Genomic DNA, 26304 nt, shown 5'->3' with positions numbered 1-26304 from the left:
TAATTGCTTAATGAATATCGTATAATCTTACATATGTTATATATTATATAACATTAATAATTTTTTCTTATAAGATATTAATAAATTGTTGATAACATCACGAAGATATCTCTGTTTAAAAAAAATTGATGGAAAGTAATAGGAAATATTCAATCGTAATTGTGAATCAGAAATTAAAATTTACGATAAATTCCATCGAAGAATAAAGAGCAATAATGCAATATAAGAATTTTATCGTATTCTAACGATTGAATTCACTTTCATCAGATAATGGTGCGAAACGATAACTTTTCTTTCAGAACATGAAAAGTAAAACGATTGTTACAATAGAAAACGATAAGATTCTTGATAGATCGTATCAATTCGTATTGATTTCTATCGATCTTTTAAACAGGGATTATTTTCAATAGGATTAGATTTTCCTCTCCGTTCTTGTGCGGAAGTAGTCTTCAGTGTTATACAAAGACGTCGCGTCTCAGAGACGACGAGCGATTTCGCTGCGGGCGAGAAAATGATCGACCTGATAATATTAAGATGAGAGACACGTGGACGCTCGCGCGCGTATAGGTGCGCGTAATATCGAGCAATCTTGGAGCGATAGCGGTTTCGACGCTGTCGACTGAGTTTGACGTTAATTGACTATAATTATGGGGCAAACCGCTTAATTAGGTGGACCCGGGATCGACAGAGGCGCCAATTCCGAAATTTATCGATGCACGACCCGTTGTGGAGGATCACCGCTTGCCGCGATCGAGAGAGAAGCGGGAGGATAAGCAAGGCAAGGAGGGGAAAAAAGAATGGCGAGGAAGCGAAGGAAGAAGAGGATCTTTCGCGGTCGGTGTGACCGCTATCGCATCTCGCGATCTCGCTGTTACAAGAGTGCTAGCCGAAGCAATGCCGACGTTAATTAACCGACGCCGTCGCTAAAACGCATCCTCGTTTCCTATGCACGGGCCGTGCGCGACGATCCACGCGATTTTTGCAAGCGCGGAATAAACTTTTTCATGCCCTCGTCGCCGGCCGATATCTGCCGTTCGGAATCGGCGTGCACCGGTTCCTCCGACGAGCCATTCGCAATGGAAAACATTGCGGAAAAAGATGTTAATGAATGTGGAACGTTAACGGTGTTCACTCGCGAGATATAATTTAGAGCGCGAAAGATTAATAAAATAAAACAATAATTCACTCACCATGGTTGTTCCGACGTCGGCTGATGCTTTCCAAGTCCGCTCATCCTCTCACATTTGCCCATTGCATTCAACACTATAACAGGGACGAACACACGATTAATTACGATGACGCAAACTAATCAACGGAATCGGATAATCACTTAGTACGACAATTTTGACATTGATGGCATATGATAAATACTTCGCATATATTACAATGAAAAAAAAATTTCAAAATAGCTCATAGTACGAAGCTCTATGATGATTGATTCGATACCCGCAAATTTCGCAAATTAGCATGAAATAGAGAGAATATTCGCTACGAATAATTAATGATTGTTACTTCGTACCGTTAATTAGCACTTACAATTATTCTATATTATTATATATGATTTATTAAAGTTGTTCTCTTAAATAGAGAATGACTTTCATAAATTATAAATGATATATAAACGTCTAATTTATGCCACGTCGAATTTACCTTGATAAATATTAAAATACAGATTTAATTAGAACTGTGCTTAACGTTAATAATCCGATGCGTCGTCAAAACTAATTTAAAAATATTATCTCTTTCACCGTATTTTGAATAAAAAAAAGCTTCGAAAATTTTAATTGTCATTTTGATACGTTTACATGTCGTTAGTTGTAAGTATTAATTAATGGCACGAAGTAACAATCATTAATTATGCATAGCGAATAATTTGCGAACAGTTTGCGTTAGCTTTTAATGCTTGGCATTATCACTTCTTAGAAGATAATAACGGCAGAAAAACAAGCCATTTATATTTGTTTCGACGCAATCTTAATTTCCTCAAATTTTATACGAGATAATAACGATAATTCGATAATTCTTGCGTGTATACTCGAATGAGCGGGTTAAAGATATTCAACACGTAAGGCTTTCTAACACGCAAATACATAACAGTCGACCATCTGTGGTTTTTCGAGCTGATAATCGGAAATCAATCTTTTTGTCGTACTAATGCAATCAAATATAATTAAATGTAGTTGTTAAAGCCAGAATCGATAGGAAGTTTTATAATCAGCATTTCGTCACGATCATAACGTAGATTTTATCGCGTCACGCTACGCGATTCGTCACGCAAAATGCCTAATGGCCCGCCGCCCGCTATATCCGCGCGTCTTCCTTGTAACCGTAATTTCGTATTAGTAGAGGCGCGATCAGGAAAATTCTCGTGGCATTCAACCGATCTCTGCTCACAATCAGAAAGAAGCGGAATGACGATCAATCGACGGCGCGACGGTCGGCGTGCAATTGCGTCGCTTCATCGTGAACTCGATCGTCTCGCAACGACTGGAACTCAGAGACAGATACCGCGGCTAAATGTCACTACAAGGTTTGCTTAATCGAGGGATTGGTTCACACGACTCATCCCGTTCCGTTTCCCCGGCCAGCTAACTAGTGTACGAGCGAGCCATTACCGTCACGCGATCTCGGCGGGATCGTTTGACGTCCGGCAGCAGCGGGTGCAGGCCAGCCGAGGTCGTGCGGTACTAAAAGGGATCGGCAGCGCGCCGAAAAAAAAAAGGAGAAACCGGGAAAAGGTTGGCCGCCGACCGCTTCCTCGATCGCGAGTGCAAGTAAATACGCCGAACAAATGCAGTACTTATTGTTGCATGTTCAAAAACTTGTTCTAGTCTTTATATAATTAGGTTTATATCTTCGACTACATGTACGCTAATTTCCTCAGTGAAAAACATTCTTATTTGAGGTAGAAAATAAAATTTGAAGGATCAACTGATTTATAATTTCAGTCATTTTTATAATCTTTTTATCCCCTTTCTCTGGATTGGGTTCAGTTTCAATTGAGTTTATCATTTTATTTAATCTTTGTGTTAAAATATTTCATTTCTCTTTCAAAAAGTTATCTCCTCCTGAATAACACTCGCGATCGCTTAACTGTTCCAATTATCGAAAGGTACATGTAGTTGCTGCTACGCGATATCTCGTACGATCATTCCGACCGACTTTTGTTCCACGCGATTCCGAGCACGCCATCGACGACGTCCACGTAAACGTCGGCGTCCGCGAGGGACGACGGACCCGCGGCCGTCGTGTAAAACGTCGGGACGTCATCTATTTTGACGATTACAAGACTCGAGGAGAGTTCCGCCGATCTCGCGCGTGCGCGCGCGCGCGCAACAAGAACGAACGGAACACGATCGGTGAGCCGCCGATCACGCCGATCGCGGGGCGAGTCACCACTCCTACAGGTGACTCACTCACCACTCACTATTCACTGACACGCTCGCGGCAGCGGCGACGTACCTCTTCGTACGCGCGCGAGAAAGAGAAGAAAACGAGCGCTTCCCACGTCCCGAAACTCTCTCGATTGCTTTTCAATTCGACCCCGCCCCGGGCGACGTTGTTTCTTGTCGGTCGCTGGACCATAAATCGATCCTACTCGCCCGTAGGATCGCGCGAGCGCGTTCGCGCGCGTCGATCAAAATCCCCGGATTGCCGCCGAAAGATCCCGTAATTCGCGAGAGCTCCGCATAGTTTCGACTGATCTCTCTCGATTGCGAACGACACAGCCCTGACCTTCGCACTCTATCATCCCGTTTCACGCTGAGCAGAATCAATCATTATCGCTTCGCAAAGAGAAATTTGCGAGGAGAAATTTTGTATGATTATCATTACATTAAACAGCTGTAAACTGTGTCTTAATCTCTCGTTGCTCGCGGCTTGTGTACAAGTTTTATAGAAGCAGCATGTGCACGTTTCCATTGATTTCCAGTCAAATTTATGAATCTATCTATTCTACGCATTATAAAATGATTAGTAAGCGATTAATCTCAATGATCGATCTAATGGTTACATTAAAAAAAAAAAAAAAAATGGCTTTTTTTATAATAGTTTTAATTTAATATTCTGAAAATATGATTTTTTTTTACGACATCTCTATTACTATTCGTAGTATCTATCATTCAATTTTTTGCCAAAGATAGAAAAAAGTACAAAGTAGCGAAAATAGCGCGAACAGAGATAAAATTGATCCTCCCGCGTTTACCGCCGATCGTCGCCCATAATTTATTAAGGGGATCACGGCGGGAACGGTCAAGGACCCCGCGCTCTTCAGGGCCGTGAAAGTTCCTTGAGAGCCTAGACTTGAGAGAAGTGCATCATGAGAAACTCAAACGGGGTCGTTGCAGATGCGATCCTATCGATTCGATAGCTACCGTACCACCATGTCGACTTTAACCACCGCGTATGCAAAAGGAAGAAAGCGATAATAAAGATCTAGGGATCCACAAACGAGGCACTTCGATGTGCATCGATACACTTCCTTCTAATCTAACTCATTATCGTAATCTAGCTCACCCTTATGATCACTTTAAACGAAAAGCTTTTTTTATATTTTACGCAGCGAAACATTCTTCGCCTATTCAAACATCTGATGAGGTTTGGGGTGAAGTTGATTTCCGTTCTTACGCATCGCGAGAAAAAGCTTACGATTGCTTTTTTGCAATTTACCGAGGTTGCGATGTACACCGATACAATCAGGAAATTAATAATGTTAATTGTTGAATTTCTATACAATCTAAGCCTCGCTCAGAAGGCGGTTACGTCTATTGGCATGTCATAAATCTCGAGTGGAATTACACACTATTATTACATTAATCATCCTTACTTAATCCCGAGCGCACTTCTGTATATCGGCGGAATTATCGTAATCCGCGATTCTCGGACGATAAACGCTTAATGCCAACGTATAGTCCAGGTATTGTAATACGTATATCAAAAGTGGAACTCTGGCTGCTTACGATCGCGCGAACTTTCCGACCAACATCAGCCGGCCGATCTCACGATCTTACCGGGCGATTGTCGAGACACGATCGACCTTGGTTAAAGGCAGGTATAACGTTATGCGGCAACCGACGAGGAGTTAGGAATCCCGTAATCCGCGGCATCTTTACCTTCCCGAAGACCCGGAGGGGGTGGCGTTATCCCTGGATCTTCGGCGGCGGCGATACGGGCGCTAACAAACCTCGCGCGAGTAAAACGGACGTACCGAAATCGTGCGCTTTAGAGCCGATACCTGCCTATGACTCACGTAAACGCGATAATACTGCGTTATTCGCAACAATCAGTACGCATTTTTTAAAAGAAGCCCTTGTTTCACTTCCAAATCACGCGTCGTGGATGTTTCATTAAAGAAAGACGTAAAATTTACGTAGAAAAATGTTTTCTCTTTAAATATTTGGAATCTCCAAAAAGAAGAGAGAATATACTGAAGTTTTACTCCTTACAACACCATGCTTAAAACGATGTTTCATCCCTATTATCCCGGTTGTCTCAAATCTGTTTATTTTTTTCACCTATTTAAACTAGTTTAAAAATTCATAAATACACTTTCAGCTTTCTAAAACAAATGTTGAAACTTTGTTTCAGAAAATAATGAAATGTAGTATATAATTTAATAACCGAAGTAATGATAAGTTGGAGCACTTCGAACAATCGGACACGAAATATCCAGAATAGTAGGGAAAGGATTAATTATATTTAATTATATTATAATTGCCTATTACGATTGTAATCACAGCGTGAACTTTATGTAACCTGAATTATATTATTATCGGAATATCTTACCATACCTTAACGTACTTCTTCCGCAATTGGTTTTACAATATTCTCTCTGTGGCGTACGTAACGTATTATTTTATCTCGCGACGCGGAAAACAAATCACGGACTTCCCCGCCGAGCCGCTGTGGAGGCAGTCTCCGAGAAGCGCGCGGAAGTTCCACGAAGCTAAAGACAAAAGGAGCGCTCGCATTGCGTCGGAGCAAACCGCACGCATGTCAATGCTCCGGCAATTAAACCTTGTTTGGCGCGAACGCCGTGCCGTTTTGTTGCGCTCGTATACTTTCCGCTCGCCCTGCCTGTTCGCCTCGCCAACGTGAAAGTACTCGCAGAAGCGCCGCGCTGATTTATTTCCGCGACTTCTAAACAACCGCACGCTTTTTTCGTAAGAATCCGCAAACGTATCTCGTGTGACGAGCCGCCGCCGCCGCCGATCGTCGTCGTCATGCTATTCGCGATGGTCACCGCCAACTGAGGTCGTTCGCGAGTCGCGAGCAAACTAGAGCAACCTTTTTACCGCCAAAGTCCTTTATACGTACGCCTGACGTGATACGTCGACGATATGAAGGGCGATAATTTTTTTTTGGCTACGTGTCAACCCGCGGTCGGATTAAACGGCGATTTATCAGCAACGCATTGCCGACAGTGATCGATGCGCGACGCTCTAAATCAGGTCGTGTCCCGAAATGGTCCGACGCTGAACCTCGACACGTCGGCCTTTTGATCGACAACGCAGTCGACCAAACGGGATATCAATAAATTTCGTTGATTGCGCGTAATTACGGCAAATATACGTTCATTTGCATGGTAGGGTTGTTGGACCGCCGCTGGCTGGAATGAGCGACGTGTGCTATATTCCGTCGCGTCGTAATTACCGTGCGATGCCTAATTAGTAATTAGCCGGTGATATTTCGCTCCTCGAGTAATTAATAACAATTTATTAATAACCGTGGGCAGCATTAAATTCGTCACTGCGGCGGAGAACGAGAGAGAGAGAGAGAGAGAGAGAGAGAGAGAGAGAGAGAGAATCCACGAGAATGTGCTTATCGATTTTGTGAGAGTATATCTGGGAAGGCAGACGCGCACGAAATTTCTCGCAGCCGACGGCAGCTGGCAGGTGAGCGACTTTCAGATGCTCGAGAGTACCATTAAATTCCTCCTCGCAGAGACGTGTGGCGTATCGAGATAGGTCGGCGATCAAGCCACAGCGGATCAGGTCCCCGTAACTCGACAAAAAACTCGATGGAAAGACGACGGTTTCACGCAGCACACGAATGAAAAATAGATGTGGCGCGAGCGCGCGTTGCAGAGCGGAGCGGAGCGGATATCTCGCGTACGCTTGTTGGTCGTTCGAGAGCATTGCGTACGGTCCCGGCCATTAACCGCAATTAACCGTGACGGCCCCGGCATTCCCCGCGGATTTATGTACTAATTACGCTAATTAATTTATCCGCTGTGCTACTAGTACGTGCGCTTGGGTTTGATTCTTGCACTCGCCGACATATCGGTCGCGACGCGTTTAAGACGCAGCGCGATCGACGCGGACGTCGCGCTTCGCGTTCTTCACATTACATAAGCGCGGAGTAGGTATGCGCAATCGCTAAAGATAAAAATGATTAAAAAAGAACTAAAAACTTTGAGTAAAAATAATCAGTACAAAAGTGGTTTTTTGTTTCGATTCTAACAATTTACTCGAATTGTATTTTCTTTCGACATCGAAAAGATTTATGTGTAAAAATAGCTACAAACAATGACTAAGTGGCAGTAATCATGGATGTATTTAGATTAACGTTGGAAACAAGAAATGAGTTCAAAGAACATGTTATTTAAACAAACTTCTTTGTGTTTATTTACTAGAAATCCATGAATTAACATAAAAAGATATTATAAAAGAAACCCATGAATTAACATAAAAATCTTTTCATTTATTGTTTATGTATTAACTTTCATTTATTAACGAAAAAGCATTATGAAAACATTAGATATCGCAACAATGCAAAAACATTTCCACCTCAATTTGAAATTATAAATGTAAAGATATTAAATAATATCAAAATAACACAGAAATCACGTTTTAATAACAAATGATGAAGAAAAATAAATCTTATATTTTTCTTCAGTATTTTAGTAAAAAAAAAACATGTTGAAAATTGTTTTTTTTTACACCGAAATATAAAATACTTCTTTCATCTCTAGCAATCTCAAATAGTTGCCTTAATTTCGGTTTATGATGAGAGAAATTTAGTCAACGTGTATTCAAATATTTTCGCAATTGTATGATAAAGAACATTTTGCATTATTAAACTTGCAATGCGGGTCGATACATGTTGATCGTTTACTTACGTAAAAGTTCATACTTGCGAAAGTCTTGCAAAAAATTAAAAATTGCGAGATAAAACTGAGAAAGTGATCCTTGTCTTCGTTACTTTCACTAATTTTTCAAGTTTACCAAATTTATTATTGTTATATTAATCAATGTTTATTTATATCAATTAAAATAATGACCAATTTATCAATTAATACGCCCATGTTTTTCCTTACGTAAATTACGCACAGAAAGTATTTATACATAATTATGCGGAGAATAATTACATATATTAGTTCGGTAATTTGCAATTAGTTTTATGAGAATAAAATTTAGATGTATATAGAAACAGACTTATATAAAAGATTGAGAGGAAAGGGGCCTTACGTAGGTCAGGGTTCATGCATAATCGTTGACTAATATTATCAGTCCGCGGAACTCCCCTCGTCTCTCATCCTCCTCTGGAGTCTCTGACTTAATCGCGACTTCGCCCTTGGGCTTTCTCACAGTCCTTGAGATCCGCGCTGATTCGTTCTACGAGTCGGCGCCGAAAGGCGTCTCCACGGTGCGTGGCTAGGATCGTGCCGGCATTATTATTGCTCGCGCGAGCAACGTGCACGCGTGTCACGTGCGCGTTTAAAATTTTCTTGTTAATTCAGGTTTTTACATTCGCCATCGGCCACGGGAATCGCGGAAAATCCAATTATTCCTCAACGTGGGCGAAAATGTTCAAAGGTGAAAGCGGTTATGCGAGTCGTCGCTACCTACCCGCTCCGAATTACTTCAGTAATTGAAGACGCAGTTACTTGTTGGTGTTCGTGGCACGGAAGACTTACAGATCGTTAAAATTAAGCCCCCCCTTAATTTTCGATGACCCGAATCGTTCACGTGAAGCATCCCGGTACATCGATAATTTACTGCCGTCAGAAAGTGCTGTCTCTCTCATTCCCGATAAGTCCAACTAAAATTCAAGAGGGAGATATAAAATTTACTTCCCATCCGCAATCCAATTGCGGAGTTAATAATTCAGCATTTAATTGCAACACCGACGTCGTGCATAACATTTTATTAGTCTTCAAAATCATGAAACGACACTGCTAAAATTATTATTATTTTTATTTATGTCGAAAAAAATACCCGACATTAATAAATTCAATTATATAAAATGCAAAGCATTAAATTTAATAACTAAATTGTTATTTGATATATTAGATTTTTCTATCCTAAGAGAAAACATTTCTAAATCTCAATAAAGATTTATTCCGAGGGGGAATTCACAACCCAAAATTTTGTACACCAATGCCGATTTTTGGCATTGCTGTAAAACACTGCCGACATTTTTGTACACTGCCGACAATGCTTATTGTTAGTCAATGCCTACAATGCCGTCAATCCTATATTAAAATTAAGGCAATGCCATGCAATTATGAGCACTACCGCGTGCCCATTATCATACGCCAATGCCTGCACAAGAATTCTAAAGCTTTCCCGAAGTATTCAAAAATTTTTGTGCTCAACCCCATGATCGACTCTGAAGTGAGCTCACCACTCCCCAACCACTGACGACAATGCCGTCAATATTATAGGTCACTGCTTACTTTTTTCGGCAGTCCACTGCCGAAATTTTGTACACCAATGCCGGCTGTGAATTTCCCCTCGATTTATTCGAATAATACTAATGAAATATTTACTCACGGTACATAAATATTCACTTTACAAGAAATAATAATACTTAAATCAGTGGTTCTTCTACTAAATAAATATATAATTTACATGTAGTAAATATTTTATTAGTACTATTTAAATAAATATTTATTAAGTAATTTAGTAACGTTTTCCTCAACGTATTAATATACTATACTTAAAAGTTGAATATATTTCTTCTTATTAAATGTCAGTTTTGCGTGGGATTAGATTTGTGTTTGTTACATGTGCAAAGTGTTTACCTTGATATATTCACATGTTTGCAAATCGCTAAAAAAAAAGCTACGAGAAACACCTCATTATCCTTGTTCTGTCTGGTATAAAGACCTGCCGCAAAGTAGCGTCTATAGAAGGCGTTGCTGATAGATAGGATGACGTGAGTCATGGTCTCTAATTAATGAATTTGTTACGAGCGTAGCAATTTGTGCGGTATTCGTTGTACGTTGCTTTCGTTTAGCATAGTAAGCAATCGACGTGCCTGTGCGCAAGTATATGAGATAAATTCAACAAACAACGTGAGATGATTCAATCGTTCTACAGATTCTTCGTTGATTGAAAAAAGTAATGTGAACCAAGAAGTGGCACGATCGCTACGTGTGATTTTCTGGAATAGAGAATAGTATTTTTCGAGATGCTCGCGTGTCATCCCGACGATGCGATGCAGAGCCATAAAACGTGAATTCTCTCTTCTCTCCAGACGAATGCGCAAAGTTTCTTATTTCCTAGACGAAGTATAAATGCCAAATTTATGAGCAGATCGACCGTGTGAACGCGCGACGACGACGTTCGCTTCTATAAGGACTATTATTGTTTAACGGTTCCAACGTCGTCAGGCACTCGGCATGCGACGACGTATCGTGATACACCGCTATTCGGGTCGAAAGCAGATAATTTTGCGGGATCCCTAATTACGTTATATCTCGCAATAAAAGTCATTCGGAGAAGAGCGACGGGGATTAAGATTACGGAACGGAGCGTATACAAAAAGACGCGACAGCCTGCAAAAGCGGCTTTAAACGGCTACATACATTCTCACTGTGGTTAAGCTCGGTATTCGTTTCAATAATAACGCGTGTTATATAATTCGAAAACTTGGTGGATTCTCCCCGTCGCGTAATGACGTACGAGCGGCTTCGATGAAATACGAAAACGGATACCTGCCTCTCGACCCGACGGACTAATAAAACATCTTTTAATGCATTATTAAGTATCTTTTGCCCGCACACACGGGGAGCGCATCCTTGGACCCTGGCGCCCGTCGAGAACGCATTATGGTATCCTCGCGATCCAGTTTTTTGCACGGTAGAAAATTTACGAGCGATTAACGATGACTAACTATAGAGCTTCCGGGTGCAAAAGTGAGAAACCATGACGGAATCGCGGAGATATTTTCAATTCGCGATGAAACGCATTTGCGCGTTCCCTCGAATAGAAATTTTTCTTACCCTTATCCGTCGTGTCGATCGACTCCCGATCAATTCACAGAACTATTAACTGTTTCTCATATCTCTCCGATCACCCACTTATTTCATATTGTACGTTCGATGACTCATCGACCGATCGATAACCGGAACTTGGCGAAACGCCGTATTCGTTCTCGACGACGGTGGTTCCCTATAGGCTTAGAGCCGCGTCCTTGAACCTCGCCTTCGCTAATGCACAATGCACGCGGTCGAGTTATTTGCCGAGTGCAGTCGATCGATCTTCCTCGACAAGATCGATCGGCCTTGTGAGAATCGGTTACCGCCGCCGCCGTTCGTTAAACGGCCATCGTGTTAAATTAGACGATCATTGAGTTTCGTCGCTCGTCGATTTCAGCGAGAGGCGATCTAGCGCGGGCGTAACACGTCTTTCGTACGTCGACCGTGAAACTAAAAGTGGCCGATGGCGAAAGTAAAGAGAGAGAGAGAAGAGGAAGAGGCATTATTGAGAGCAAGAGCCGATGGAGCGGCAGCTCGTAAGCGTCGCGTAACGACTTTAAACGCGCCCGTAATCACATTGTTTGTCAGTAATTGCGCATTAATAGATGAGAACTGGGTCTCCCCCGACTAGGCTACGATGATCCTTTAACCTGCCTTCACCTTGCGTAATCGCAGCGGTCGCGACCGGTCGAAAATATCGGACGTACCGCACCGCACCGCACCGCACCGCGCCGCGTTGGTTTTACCACACAACGTTTGTTCGCGGATTCCACGCTCCTCGTAACCGCTCCGGGCGCCTCGGAACAGTTCTCCTCCGCTTTATGCTCTAAGAGCCGTGTATTATGCGTTTTTTTTTGCAGCCACGTTCACGCGATCCTACGTCGGTGCCCCGTACCATCCTTAATCCAGGCTACGCGGCACGGTCGCACGTTCTCCGCTTCCGCTTACGAGCTGTCCGACCATCCTCGCAAATTACTCCTCTTGAATTCGCTAATCCTTCTCGATCTCCACATGTCTTATCGTATTACATAACTTTGCGAATCGTGGAAAAAAAATTCTCGCGCTTACCGTTATTCCCATTTAAGCGATCCGTGCAATCTTTTACACCGCGTGAAATTCAACAAATTTATTTGCCGCCGCTACGTTTCATAACGAATAAAAGTTTAACATTAAGCAACTATTAACGGAGTCGGTGTTTTTACATCTATATTTCATCTGTGTTATATCGCGACAACTCTATGAACATGTCAATCTCCATTTGTCAGCCGCGTTCATCCATCAATATCGCGAGAGAGTAAAGGACTCCGGGTATAGAACCATCGCGCGAAGATTATCTCTCGGCGATTAGTCTTCGCGAGATACAATGACGACTGAGTCAGTTGGCGTAATGCGCCTGCCATGCTTTTACGTATTTGTCGATAACAGAACGCATGCTTCGGCTGCGAGCGCGCGAATGAATATGTAAAAGCTGGTAGGTAATCATCGTCGCTGCCGTGATGAGTGCCATTCGAGAAGAGCATGATTTTTAACGCGCATACGGACTCGGGAGCGATTACGCGCGCGGCAACTATCTCCGCCGAGCTCTCACAACGACCGTGCAGCAAGCGTGCATCGGTGTTGGTAATGAGCAATAAACGCTCTTTCGTCCTATGAACTAATCGATTGGGAATCAGCGCAACGAAGACCGCGCATCGCCGCGAGCTGTGATTCTAGCCACAATGCATAATCATCTTTTTTGCTTCTCCTATCTTCCAAAAATATCAGCGGCAAAAAAACATCGGCAATGCGACGTGAAACGCTTGTTCGCTGTCGACGAAGTCGTCGAGCAACATAAATCGACGCGATCTACAGATCATTCTTGCCCATCGATCTTCGCGTCGCGAGTCGTGATTCGAGCGCCCAAAATCAACATAATAAAAAAAAGAGATCGTAAAATCGCAGGAATAAATCGCGAATCGGATGAAACCTGCCGGATGATAATGAACCGATGTCGTCATCCGGCGATCTTGCGCATCTGTGTCGTGGTTAGCTAGGACCGCATATGTACACGGACGGCGCAGCCGTGTAACGGTCACCGGGATGCGCGCGTTCCCCTGGACCATTCTAATATCAAGGACACCGAGACACACGCTGATGCGATGGATGCGACTGCGAGGATAGTGATGGCGCGCGGTGGCGGCGAAGCAGGGGGGCAGGTGGAGATGGGAGCAAATGCGGACGACCTCCGACCCGGCACGCTGAAACCCGGAGGATATCTGACTCACGACGACGCGTGAGCGCATTCTATCCTACCGGTACGACACACACGGCATGCATATCCGCGAATCTCGCTGTCGTCCTTCGAAATTGTAGACCGGACCTTTCGACATGATCCAAGACAACTCCGAGATTCGACTTGATCTCGAAGTAAACGATTGAATCTCAATCATAAATCGTATTAACATAATGAGACAACTTTCTCAACTAAGAGGCTTCTATAATATTTGCGTTAATAAAGTGAGGAAAATTGCGCAATTTTAAATATTTTAAAGTGTACATTTGCGATGTAATATATATTTTCTACATTTCACTATTTTTAGACGGCTTGTTCAATGATCATGCCGGGGAAGATCGCATTATCGCGGACTTGAGAAAATTCGCGGGGGAAGAGAGTCGTACGTAGGTCTCGTGGTCGTAGTAATGTTGCGACGCTGCGAAAGACGGGGACGGCACGTACGTGATCGCCGATCGCAATCGTAGACGAATGGTTACGCTATACGGGATATGATTATTGGCCAACCGGAATAATAATTGTAATCATCGCCGCGCGGCAGATAATGACGAGTTGACGGCAAGCCGTCGCGGTAAAGGCGCAGTGCCAGAGGTGACACACGCGAACTCGCGCGACGCACCAGCTCCCACACTACCTACTTCCCGCGCAACTATAGTACCGTCTAACGGATTGCACAGAAATGAGATTTATTGCGACGAATCGACCGGCGCCACCTGCGCACTGTTGTGACCTGTTCTCTCTCAATCAGCATCGCACGAGATCGTAAAAGCTACCGATGTTATGTTCCCGGAATACTCTTTCTTCATTACACTTCTTTTAATTGCAATCCTATCTCCACGAAGAAAGGAAAACGACTCTTCAACTCTGAATCTTACTGATAGTGAAATCTTACTGATTTGCAGTGCTGTACTTATAACTGTGACTCTTCACTGTTTTCTAGTGATTCTAATTAAGAAAGGGTTAGTCTCACTGACCGGAATCGGTGTATTATCACTGAAAGACAGTGCATATATCACTGATTGGTATAGTTATAAGTGTACCATTGGAATCAGACTATTCATTGTCTTTCAGTGAACAATACACTAATTCCGATTTAGAGAGTATATTCCTATGTAATAAAATGAACTTTCTGGATTTATACTTTTACTCTAGGGTGATTTTTTTCACAAGCTCTTTACTGTTTTTTTAAGATTAGCATTATTACCAAATTTGACTAAATTAATTTTATTATAATTTAAATATAATTTATAGCTTTAATTTAAAGATTGCGTTTTAAGTCCGAGAACTCGTATTGACGTGCAGTTTATAGAACTATATATTAGTCTATAGAGAAATATATTTAATGATTGATATAAAAATATTAAGCATTAAGATTTTTTTCTTATTCCTTATAATTCTTACCAATAAAATTTGTGTATTAAAGCAGTTTTTGTCATTAATTTTATCTGGAAACTTCCCCAATCGTACTAATAATAATTGTTTGTAAGTGCAAAAAATAAATCCTTTATCGGATGAACGCGCTTGATCTTTCTTGGATCAGTTAACAAATTGTCGCGGATAGATTCGCGCGATCTCGCGTTGGCGCAGATCTCGGCGAGTTCCCGAGAATATTACAAATCGCTGGCAAGGGAGAGCAGCGAATCCGAGAGTGGCCCTGAGATTTTGATTCTATCTCGCCTCGATATTCGATCGAAGGCCATCTCGATTGACCGAGTTGGAAAACAATACGCCGAGGAAGACGGGAGAGGATTATTGCAAATTATCCTAGCGGCGTAATTACACGGCGAAATGATGATCTTTCTCATAGGCGAGTGTCGATCGATCGGTTTCGATTGTCGAACGGAAAGCTTCGCGCGATATATAAAGAACAAGATAGTTATGTAGTTAATATCAAGCCGAAGTATTATAGAATAAGTATACGTCTCTCTGCTTTTGATATTCCTTAAAAAAAAATGTATTCTCGTTATCCATACTTTATTTAATCCTGCTGTTCTGTTCGAATTTCCTATCATATCGTTTAGAGTCAGTACGGTCAAAAAGTTCTAAAAAATAAAAAAAAAATAAAACATTTTCACAGAAAAAAGATCTTACATTTACAAACAAAATCAGAAAAAATAGAGAAAAATTTTTAATAAAATATTAATAAAAAAAAATAAATTTTAGATAAAATAAATCCAAACAGAATTGCAGAATTAAATAGCACTTCCTGGATTTAATGAATTGTTATTGAAAATCGGATTGTTTTCTGTCATTGCAATCTCCAAAATCTCATAATTATATTACGTTCGTTTTTCTACAAAATTAAAATGATACACAAAATAAATAATTGAACGAAAGAAATGAATGAAAAAATAATCTATTTTATCATGTTAAATATTTCAAATTCTTTTCAAGTTAACTTTTAATATTAGTTGATATACTCGTCTCTTTGCTCAGTCATTGCAAAATTATAATTACGGAAATTTATTGCCGAGAAAAGAATTGCTGAGAAGTAATTATTATTAGAAGCTTCTTCATGTGATGACATTTATCCATTCTCCCATTTTTAATCGTTACACAACGCGCGCATAGCACTCGTCGCTCTCTTTCATTGGCACCAAATACACCGATATCAATCAATAATCATTCGATTCTGATGCCGTATGCCTCGTGATTTATAGATACACGTATTTAATCATTCACAGAGAACATATCCCTCTCCAGTAATTGTCTTTAATGGAGGTGCGAGTATGTGAGCGGCGGCGGAGTCATTCGCGCACCGCATTCGGACATACACTCGATCGTGTCGGTCATTGCGAAATCAATAATTACGAGAATCGCGTTACTTCGTAGCGCGCGCGTCCAGGACACGTCCAGGATTTATTAGCATCGGCCGAACGCGCGTGCAGAATGTATCACCTGCTAGTAAAAATAAACTCTTCTCCCGGCTGTGTGTAACCTCGAGATCTCGAGCCGGTAAAAGTAACGCAAATCGCATGCACCTTCATCGTCGTTCGCACTACGTTCTGCACGCCGGTTATCTCCGATCGTTCGATAAAGCGACAAGCATTTTTGCTCACCTCTCGAACGTTCATTTTCTATCGTGTTGATGCACGATAGAAGCGACTTTACTTGTGTTACGAAACCGAGGCGATAAAGAGATGACGCGATAGGAGGGAGAGTTTATGATACTCAAGTTCGGAAGCTTTGTTAAATTATTGCAGGTTCTGTCCTGGTGATTTAGCTTTTTAATTAAATCTCGGAGTCCCTTCCAGGAAGACCGGCCTCCGCGGCCTAAGTTCTGGAACTTCATTAAATTATCCTGCGATGGTTTATCTTGTTTTAATTAAGGCTTAACTGTTCCGTTCCAGGAGAATCATCAAATCTCATTTTCTTACGTATTCGATAAACACGTGTAAGTGTACGTCAGTAGCAGGTTTCGGGTCAGATCGTTATCGTCGATCTTGATGCAAGGGAACAGGAAGGACAAGAAGAGACACGAATCGTAGCGGAAAACCGAGCTGAGAAGCGCTGGCAAAGTCAAGGACACGAGTACTTAAGCAATTTTATTCCGCGTGGAATAGATTAGCCTGTTAATCGATATAATTAGTAACTTGGTTATACTCCCGCACTGGCATATCCTTGAAACACTTCGCATCTTTCACTTTCCCTTCTACCGCGGCATTCTTTCGCTCGAACCGTCCGTGCGCATCGTATAAACATTTTAGTAGAATATCGTATCCTTCGTGCGCTCGATCTCTCACAATCATCATGATAAAGTCGCGTCATCATCATTACCTTACACGATCTCTCTTAATTTACACGATTCTCTCGATTTACTTATCGCACGATATCGCGTTTTTGCTCGCGTACCTCTCCGCGGATCGCCACAAATCACTATGATTATATCCCTTTTTTTCTCATTTGTTCCTTCATCAGCCTCAAAAGTTTGCGGTCTACGTCGTTCGCGCACGATCGCGATCATCGACGAACACTTTGAACGTTGATCTCCGTGCCTTTTCGGACCGGCCTTGGAACGAATCATTCTGGTACGTTCCAAAACAGTCGTGTTGGTCGATATTAAAACGGGTGCGACGCTAATTCGCCGCTTTAAACGCGAGCCATACGCTCTTATGTACTTGGTGCACGACCGTGATGCGTGTACGGAGGTCGCCTTCCCAATGGTGACATTCGACGTGTACTGCCTATTAAAACCGCACGATTTATAAACCGCTGTCTGGCAAAGTAATTCACATTACTCACTTGTTACTGCGTTGTTGTCTACTTTGTGGCGAACAAAACAAAGTCACTGATTAAGGAATAAGACTATTCCGTATCATATATAAGTTTATAAAAAAAAATCGCTCTTGTATTAAATTCCTACGTAAAGTGCCCTCTATTGCACCTATTTTTCTTTCATGCAAAAATAAATGATAATAATATTAATAATATTAGTATAAAATCAAAGAATTAAAAATGCTAATAAGAGCCAACATAGGATAGTCGCGTGCACATATAATTTTATTGATCTAAATGGACATTTCGATCCTAGTTTTGGGTCATCTTCAGTTTAATTGAATAAATATTCGTTACAATAGGCCTTCAGTGATTCTAAGTTAACAATTTCGTCTTGATGAAAGGAAAGTTGTCAACTTGTAACCATTGCCTATTATAACGAGTAATTTATTCAATTACATTGAAGATGATCCAAAACTAGAGTTGAAATGTCCATTTAAATTAATAAAATTGCATGTACACGCGACTATCTTGCATTGACTCTTATTAACAATTTTAATTCTCTGACTTTAGTCCTCAGAGCCCTAATTGTATAAATTGCAAATACGTTTTCACACATACGTGAACGTTTTCTTATTTTAACATTCTGCAATGTACATTCCGTTGTGGCAATTAAATAGATCGCTAAATTTGTGGCGTATTTTAAGGGAATATTCTTCAGTTTTCTAAGAACGTAATTTGAATTGTTTCCGTCGACGGTGTGCGGGACACGAGTGCATTCACCAGTGCGGGATAAACGGTGCGCGGAACGGCGTTATCGTCGCCTGCGCGTCCGCGCGACGTAGTATGAAAAGGCAGCATCACGAAGGCGACACATGTGTACCAGCGTGGGTACACCGACGCGGCGCCGTATGCAAAAGCACGAGGCCGATAAAATCAAATCCCGCGTACGTACCCTGGTACGTGACTGACAGGTCGGCTTCGTCACCGCGGGACTCGAGAGATAAAAGCTAGAGCGCATAACAAGGTGCCTGCGAGAGTGCAAGGCTCGTGGAGAACCACCGTGGAACCGAGCGTGTGTGCACGCGGCGACACGTACACGGCTGCCTTACCAAACGCGGTATTTCCCTGCGTTATTTTCATTATTTCCCGCGTGTTGTGCGCGCAATCACGTTGCTTCCAACATCTCCTATTCGCATAGTCACCGCGGCTACTCGCTTCTCTCATAATTACAGAGTCGTCATACAAAAATAATTAAAACGCTGTCAGTATTTGTTTTTGATAATTGTATTTTACTTATATTTTCTTCAGAAAAAAATAAAAATTAAGATTTTGCAAAACCTACACTGAAAGAAAGAATATCTTAAAATAAAAAAGTTGTGTACTTAACACAAAACAATTATTTACTCGATGGCTGCTAATTTACTTATAGTCGTCAAGTAAAAAACTTTTCCATTGAAATATTTATGTAAATAAAATTAAAAAAAAACAGTTTTTAATGAAATACTTATTTTGCAGTTCTAGAAAATATTTATTGTTAAACTATTTTTATATTCAAGATAATCAGATTCTTGAAATCTCAGAAAACAATTTAATTAAGTTTAATAATATTATTAGCTTATTGAAAAAATCATTATTGAAATGTAATAATATAAAATTACATATTAAAGCTAACACGTTTATTTATATAAAAGTAAATATTTTTACTTAAACGGAACAAATAAATGCCTGTATCAAAATATACGATTATAAGAAAATGTATTTTTTTTATTTAAAAAAATTTTTTTCTTAGTGTATGTATATCTGTTATTCCATCTTAAAATAAATAATAATTCGACTCACCAATGCGATGTGCAGCAACGGAGTTGTAGCAACGACGTCAATCTGTAAAATATAAATATAGCCAAATTATAATAAAGTTCCTAAAAAACATGATTAAGATTTCAAAAAATTATTACACACAAGCATCGATTTTTCTCTGTGTAACATTTGGTCCAAAAAAAATCCTGGATACGCCTCCCAACGCTGTTATTTGAACATCGCTATTATTTGAAAATGGGCTTCATCGTGATCCATGAACAGCAAATGATCAGGAAAGAATCATGTTGTAGAACACGAAACGGGGGAGAAAGGATACGTGTATAATGCACGGACTTGTTATATGCGGAATGTGACATTACTGTGACAGGCACTGCAGCCTCGGAGCTAAGAGCGACATTTGTTTTGTTATCTTATTGTTAGTATTCAAAGACCGTTGGGGACATTAAGTAACTTCGTTTAACCAGGGCAACGGTAGACACATGGTGGTGAAGACGACACAAAAATAGCATCGAAAGCGAATTGTGGCGAGTTCAAGAGCGAAGGCCTCGGATTATTGAGAGAAGAGAGACAATCGGAGAGAGGAAGACAATAGGTCGAATGTAAATGCAAGAACGTGAGACCCATCCTTATTATCTTCGTTTATACGACGATACAAACGAAAAGTGATCTCTCCGCCCCCCCGCCCTTGTCTTCATGCTAATTTAACTGCTGAGGACTCTCTCGACAGTTGTATAGTTATGTACACGATCCTTTTTAGCAATTATTGCTAACAAAAAATTATACAAAAGAACATCTATCTGTTCATTCATTGATAACCGTCACGGTTAGTCAATTTTTTTTTTCATATTATATCGAAGGCTGTAATTTCATATATATCAAAGGCTGAAGAAAAAATTGAGAAGTCATTAATCAAAATAATTTATCGAGGCAAGACAAGAAGATATTTGCTCACGCTTCTCGCCGTTGCTTAGCCGTGATCATTAGTTTCGTACGGAGACACGAGGGAATGTGTTTTATCTCGTAGGTATCATTATTCTGTTATAAATATAACGCATTGGTAGAAGCACAGCTAGTTGAAAATATCGCGGGCGGGATGGCGCGAGTATTATCCTTGCGGTAACACGTCACGGGAGCGTATCCGGTCCATGGATAATGCCACGTACACGATACACATTGCGCATATGCCCGCGCGATCCGCGCTCGCGGTATCCATTAGAGCCCTCGTTACGTGTCATCAGCATTGATATTAACCTCGTCGGCGGTGTCGTTGCGGATCGTCGCCCGGCGTCCGGTCTGTGTAGACACGAAAAACGGAAGGGGAGGGCGGGAGAGGGAGGAGGAGGAGGAGGATGAGCGGGTAGCGCGGCTCGCACAATTATGCATACGCAGAAGACAGAACATTAATTTATGGCTGAAATAAGGGCCCAGCGCGGTGTGCGCGCGCGTGTCGGCGCGTCTGTTGCCGCGGACGAGCGTGGGCGCCGCGAGTGCCTCGCTTAAAACATTTCTCTGGTTCAGCTCTGGGTGCGTTGCGCCTGCAACGAGCTTAGCTGAGACACGACCGCGTGTTCGTTATTTGTATCCGCGTATTTATATGCGTATATAAGCACACGTATGCAAGAGACGTATGCGCGGGCACACGCAACCTCACGCACGGAGGGACCAACCTCTTAACCCCTTCTCATCGCGCCCTCGACCCCTCTCTCCCCACCGAACTCGGGGCCACGCCGGGTACCACCTCCGGGACCCGTCCCGGTCCACGAAGCGGACGATTAATAACCGAGGTGTTTCGAATAAATTAAAGCACTTACTTATCTTGCGCGAGCGCGGGGCCCCGATAGCGCGGCCTTTGTCGTAACACGACAGACATATTCGCTTGGATTCGTTCTCACCTATTCACGTGGCGTGCTCTGGTCAAGGATTGGTTACTCGGCTACTTGGGTGGTTCTAGACACCGCAACGTAAAAGGAACGAGCCGCGTAAGCGTTGACGAACGACGCTTAAAGCATTATCTTTCCTGAGCGCAAAGCTCGCATTTATAATCGCGTTTCTGCTGGAGAACTCAGTCGAAACCAGTTTGGGATATAATGCGATTTTCTAAATGAATCTTAAACATCAATTTCATGTGATAATATATGATTTGTAATAAATACACTGCTGTTTGAGCAAACGTGAGTTTTTGATTAGTGAATTTCGGAATAAAGTTTTAATAAAAGCTTCAAGATTGTGACTAAGTTTCGATTGAAACTAACTTTCACTAATTATCACAAAATGTTCAATTATTTCAATTATCACAAATTCAAATATTCATAATAATAATTAATAAAATTGTATTCTACATTTTTCTTAATAGAAGACTGCTACTATTTATAACGGTGGCGATAAAATGATATTAAATGAAACTTGTTAAAGTGGAAATTTCTAATTATAATGATAAGTAAAATATAAATAATTATATAAAAGATGTGCCATAAAATAGAATTGATCTTAAAATGTGAATATCTCATAAATAATTCCATGTTTATATTTTCATTTCATAAACACTTGAAAAAACGTTTTAAAAATTCAATTAAACATCTATTCAACACTTAAGCGAGTATCTTATAAATTTTCAAGGAACATATTATTTTCGCCAAGGCATAGTAATTACATTTTGTTTTTTGAAATTTAACAATTAATTTTCAAAAGTAGATTTTACACAGTTTTGCTTACTAAAAGTATTTAAAAAATTACTTCTGACAGAAAATGATTTTGTTACATTACAATAATTATAAAGGACATTCGAACTGTTTGTCCGAGCGTCAAAAATTTTTGCAGCATTGCTCATCATTCTGCATGGTCTTCATTATTATTTTGATGGTCTAACAAAAAGTTGTTTTCAACGAAAAAAAAGGCCAATAAGAACCAACATAAAATTTATTAAATTTAGAAAAACTTTTCAAAAAAAGTCTTTCTGGATTTAATAAATTAATATACACATACACACACACACACATATACACACACGACCATTCTATGTTGATTCTTATTGGCATTTTTTATTTTGTTGACCATAGCTTGAGAGTCTTAATTAAGGTATAAATTATTTTCACGTCTATATTTAGCTAAATTTTTAGATGCTTCAGCAACGAGTTTTTCTTTGTGTGTATGTGTACTGATAGTTCCTGAATGTCGTATCAGTCAAATATTAATTTAAAAAAAGTTGCATCTTTTAAGTGTAGTCTAGACATGATTTAAAAAGATATTGCATTTGATTTGTATATTTTTAAATCAGGTGACAATGAAAAGACTCAAGTAAAAGATCTGATTCCAGATTTAAGACTAAATATTTTAAAATGATATAATTAGAATTAGTAGTAAATTATCTTTGTTTGTAGAAATTATTTGAGAAAATTAATAAATATTTTAAAGTAATTGATAGTATTTTTGTTTTTATCAAGAATTATTGAGAAAATTAAATTATTTCTTTCTTATTTTCTTTCGTCTCAAAAGAAATTTTATAATTTTAATAAATAAAAAAGAAAAATTAAATTAAATTTGATATATTTTGCAACAACTTATATAATCTATTTTTCTTTATTTATTACATATATAAACAATAGAATTTTTAATTTATTAAAATCACATATAACTATTTATAACATTTTCTTTGAGTAAAAAAATTAGGAAAAACAATATTAACAAATATAAATTTTCATAAATACTGTTTCAATTAAGAAATTAAATCTATCTTTCAAATATAAATATGTTAATAAAGTTAACAATTCTTTAAGCAACTAATTAAAATCAATATTTCATGTTAATATTTTCAACTATTCATATTATTACTAAAGTCATCATGTGACAATTTACAGGCAACAGAGTCGACAGATTTCGTACAACAAGCGATTAAACAATACATTTACATAAATCGTACAAAGTACAAATTCTTCCATTAAGTTCTCGAAACGCTTTCAATTGAGCGGTATTAATCTATTTCCTGCCATCCTGGATATTTTGTATCTGACTGATGCTTGTTTGTACAAGTTTCTCGCAGGTTCGAAGGATTATTATATTATATAAGTTATATACATTTTATTTTATTTTCTAAAGTTTCAACATATTCTACAAAGAAGAAAATAGAAAATATGTTCGTCAGTTTTTAGAGACTTTTTTGAACCATTTTAAAAATAGGTGAAAAAATGAATAAATTCGAGATAACGAGGATGATAGGAATAAGATACCGTCTTGAGCAAGGTATCGTAAAGGTTAACTCTTACCTCACGCAATGCCGACGAAGTCCAGGTAGAACGAAATGCAGGACACCCGACGACATCCCGTGAAAAGTCCAGAGGTAGAATATCGGACACTTTGACACGGTACTCAATCATGTACTTCGACAGACATACATCGCGACGAGAAGAATAGGATTTAGACGCGATAGTGCGATGCTAGGCAATCCACCCGCGAATTAACCTCACCGACCCGCTCGTCATCACCGACCGACGCCGCGATGCAACCGGCGCACGGCATTGACGCGAAAGATTTCGGGCGAGTTAACCTCTGATGTCGATGCATGTGCATCCGCGTTCGCAACCTGCCACCCGCGTTCCCCTTACGTAGAATCGGCCCTTTACACAAGTCATTCCGATCAAGAGCATCGTGTTTCTTTTCAACGCATTCTTCCCAACGCATCCTTCCCAACGATGTACGGCACCGCGAGGGGAGGAGGGGGGATCGGCATTCGCGGTCGCTTGAACGCATCGCCAACGTATGTAAAGAAGCCGTGTACTTACTCTTTATTACGCGGATGACGAGATCGAGACTATTCACGGCTATACGGAATTATACGCGACTCGACACTGCTCCAGTACTCCAAGTCGACCTGTTCCGCACTCGCGACGATTCACAACAATCACCACTAGCCGAAATATTCAAATACGGCGTCAGTAACGCCACCCACCGCCGCCCCCGTCGCCCCTGCCGGTATCACGCGAGTTGTATGTACCGACGGATTACCGGGGGCGACGGGGGCGGCGGTGGGTGGCGATGGGTGGCGTTACCGACGCCGTATTTGAATATTTCGGTTAGTGGCAATAGTTGGCAATAGTGGTGATTGTTGTGAATCGTCGCGGGCACGGAGCGGGTCGACTTCGTACTGGAGCAGTGTCGTGTCGCGTATAATTATCCCGTATAGCCGTGAATAGCCTCGATCGCGGCTCGATATTCGTCATCCGCGTGACATGTAAGCACACAGCTTGTTTACATAGTTGGCGACGTGTTCGAGCGAGCGCGAATGCCCTCGCGGAGCCGTGCGTCGTTGGGAAGAGGTATGACGCACTCGATCGGAGTGATTTGTGTAAAGGGCCGATTCTACATGAGCAGAACGCGGACGGCAGGTCGCGGACGCGGATGTACACATGCGTCGTCATCAGAGGTTAACTCGCCCGAAATCTATCGTATCAATGTCGCACCGTGTGCCGCCGGCCGCCGGTCGCGTCAGTCGGTGACGAGCGGGTCGGCGAGAGTAGTTTGCGTGTTGATCGCGTAGCATCGCGCTATCGCATCTTTTTCGTGTCTTATCATCTTATTCTCTCCGTCGCGATGTAACGAAGTGCACGTCGCGTACGATTGATCTCGGGTGTGCCGTGTCAAAGTGCCGCGCGATCATCGTATTCCCGCGATTAGCGCAAGGAGTTAACCTTATTTTCGCGAGTGAGCTGTGTGTGTGAGTGCCGTGAGTGAAGGAGCATCAACGCAAGAGAGAGAGAGAGAGGAGGAGAAGGAGGCCCAGGAAGGCATCGAGCATCGACGGAGCAACCATCTGGGTAATTACTATATTTATTATTTATTTAATGATAGAGAGCATAATTTATTATTTATTGCGAAATTAATTGTTTGGCTTCGTGACTGTCGCATTTCGTGTTTATCTTACGTCCTTTCTTGTATATAAAATCCACTTTGGACGATCGATAAAATTATTGTCGGAATTTATCTATCATACTTACAGTAGAAAACATTTTATATTTATAATATGTATATTAATTCCGTTTTTGATTAAAATTTTTGTGATGAATTTTTAACATATCTGAGTGGTTAATTTAAGGTGATTATGATTCACTGAAATCTTTTTTTTTTTTGATTGTTGAAATACAATTACCGAAGAAATTACTATAATATTTTATTTTACGTCGAATTATAAATATTTTGGAAACATTTGTGTGTGATTTAAAGTTTTTAATAATTTATATTATTTATTCTCTGGAATATACACAAGGAATATGCTTGCAAATAAAAAGCCCTTCATGAAAAAATTGGCTTACAAATATTATTTTATCAAATATACATTTGTGTGTGAAAGAGAAATACAAAATTCGACGTATGTAATAATTTGTTGAAATATTAATTATGTTTTTTAGAAACTGTATTATAATTTGGGTATATTTATATTTTACAGATTAACGTCGTTGCTACAACTCCGTTGCTGCGCATCGCATTGGTGAGTTGAATTATTGTCTGCAGCAACAGATATACATACACTGTGAGAAAAAATTGTTTAAATGATAAAAATACATTTTCTTAAGTATTTTGATGCAAACATTTGTTTGTTATGTTTAAGTAAAAATATTTTCTTTTAAGTAAATATACATATTATCTTGAGTATATAATTTCGTACTTTTGCATTTTTTACATTGAAATAATGATTTTACAAATAAACTAATAATATTTTCAAACTTAATTAAATTATTTTTTTAGATTAAAAATTTTGATTATATAAAAATAGTCCAACAGTAAATATTCTCTAAAATTG

General features: G+C 40.3%; 2 long non-coding RNA genes across 4 annotated transcripts in view; one reads left to right on the top strand and one right to left on the bottom strand.

The window, feature by feature from the left end:
• Positions 1 to 519: 519 nt before the first annotated feature.
• On the bottom strand, positions 520 to 24578 carry LOC105196915. Its single transcript, XR_850785.3, has 3 exons — positions 23774 to 24578; positions 19536 to 19577; positions 520 to 1263 (listed from the first exon to the last, which is right to left on the bottom strand). It is a non-coding gene; the product is annotated as an uncharacterized LOC105196915 (long non-coding RNA).
• Positions 24539 to 26304, top strand: part of LOC120358604 — a 179414-nt gene continuing 177648 nt past the window's right edge. For 2 of the 3 annotated variants that reach the window (XR_005575490.1, XR_005575491.1), the window contains exons 1-2: positions 24539 to 25321; positions 25951 to 25992. This is a non-coding gene — a long non-coding RNA (uncharacterized LOC120358604). The remainder of the gene's footprint in view (positions 25322 to 25950; positions 25993 to 26304) is intronic. The other variant, XR_005575489.1, reaches the window with a different exon arrangement.

Source organism: Solenopsis invicta, chromosome 8 (assembly GCF_016802725.1).
Source record: "Solenopsis invicta isolate M01_SB chromosome 8, UNIL_Sinv_3.0, whole genome shotgun sequence".
In the NCBI taxonomy this organism is placed as follows: domain Eukaryota; kingdom Metazoa; phylum Arthropoda; class Insecta; order Hymenoptera; family Formicidae; genus Solenopsis; species Solenopsis invicta.
Note: the sequence above shows the minus strand (reverse complement) of the source record. Positions and strands in the feature narration are given on the sequence as shown.